The sequence below is a fragment of the Poecilia reticulata genome, linkage group LG16, assembly GCF_000633615.1.
Source record: "Poecilia reticulata strain Guanapo linkage group LG16, Guppy_female_1.0+MT, whole genome shotgun sequence".
Classification (NCBI taxonomy): Eukaryota; Metazoa; Chordata; class Actinopteri; order Cyprinodontiformes; family Poeciliidae; genus Poecilia; species Poecilia reticulata.
The window spans coordinates 14560227-14562001 of NC_024346.1; positions in this window are offsets into that span (position 1 = coordinate 14560227).

A 1775-nucleotide genomic window follows, 5' to 3' on the forward strand; every position below is an offset into this window, starting at 1 on the left:
TTCAATTTTAGCATTTTACATGCAATAAAAGAGTGAATTTATGTTTTCTAGAAAATAAAAAATTATTCTATCCATCCATCCATCTATCCATTTTCTTACACCCTTGTCCCTCAGTGGGGTCGGGAGGGGTGCTGGTGCCTATTTCCAGCTAGCGTACCGGGCGAGAGGCAGGGTACACCCTGGACAGGTCGCCAGTCTGTCGCAGAATTATTTGATCCACAATTGCTAAATACAAAGAAATAGTAACTGTCTCTAGTTAAGAATCAGATATATCATATAACAATGAATTGCATGTTTGTTTTTCTGGAGTGCAGTTCTTCATTAAATGAAGATGGATTAGAGAGATCTATGGTTGGTCAGTTTATTTCTCGCCAGTCCAGCTTGATTACCTGCAGTTGCTGCTGAAAAGTCATGCGAAAACGCAATGAGCAGCAGAGGACTCAACACTCTATTTTGCAATGATCCTTTACTTAAAGTAAAGTGGACATCTTTGCAGTTGTGTGCTTATAAATAAGATAAGATATTCCTTTATTAATCCTGCAGTGGGGACATTTACATTGTTACAGCAGTACAGAGGACAGAGCAGAACCAATATAAAAATCTATACAAAAAAATACAAGTGAATATAGAAATACTGAAACAGTATTGTATGAAATATAAATAAATAAATTCCAGGTTTATTGCTTGTAGTGGAGAGAAGTGAACTACTGAGAGCAGCGGGTGTTGTGCAGTCTGATGGCGGCCGGAAGGAAAGACCTGCGGTATCTTTTCTTCACGCACTTAGAGAGCCACAGCCGGGCACTAAAGGAGCTGCTCAGTGCTGTGAGAGTGGTGCATGGGGTGGGACGGATACTCCAGCATGCACTGAAGCTTAGTCAATGGCCTGTAGTCCAGATGGTCCAAAAGTGTTCCACACACACTTCACTCACTCATCCATTCATAAATACATTGTAGCCACAGCTTCCCTGGGCCAGTCTGACAAAAGTGAAGCTGATCTTCATATGGCCCATTTGATAAATCACATTATGTTGATGTTGTGTTCCCAGGCCCAATTATTCTATATAGGCTGTATATTTGCAATAACAATGTATTTCTTTTCTTCAAAGGAACACAAGAAAAAAATGCAAAGCCCACTGAGAACGATCAAACTCGCATGATTCCTCAAATATTCATTTATTGATTTCTACCTCAAATAAGAAGCTAAATCCAAATGTTAGACCACTAAGTTATATGTCTGTGAATTTAAACGCATAACAACAACGTTATAAAATTTGCTAAGTAGCCTTAGCCACAGAAAAAGTGCAAAGCAACAACATACTTACAAACCAACTTCCCCATTCTTAATGGTGCAGAAACAGGAAGAAATATAGGAAGAAGACAAGAAAGCAGTTTCACCTTCATTGAAGAGATTCACTGAAGAAGACGAAACAGGTAAATAAAACTTTGACTAATGCAATGCTTTACCCCACATTAAACTGATAAACAGTACTTTCTTGCTGAATGAAATGAACAATATAATGATTACAAATATAAATATTCATATATACGCATTTGTGTAAAGATAATCAAATGTCTCTACAAATATGGATTCATTTATTTTCCCCTAAATAAGGAGCTACTGTAATCAAAATGGTAGACTTGGAGCACTATAATAACTGCAATGTAAAAGCATAAAAAATACTGTTGCCAAAGCTTTCCATATCCTTAATCAAATCTTTTTCTTGAGATGGGCTGTACTGCAGTTACAACGGTTCGCCACCAGTGGGCACATAGAG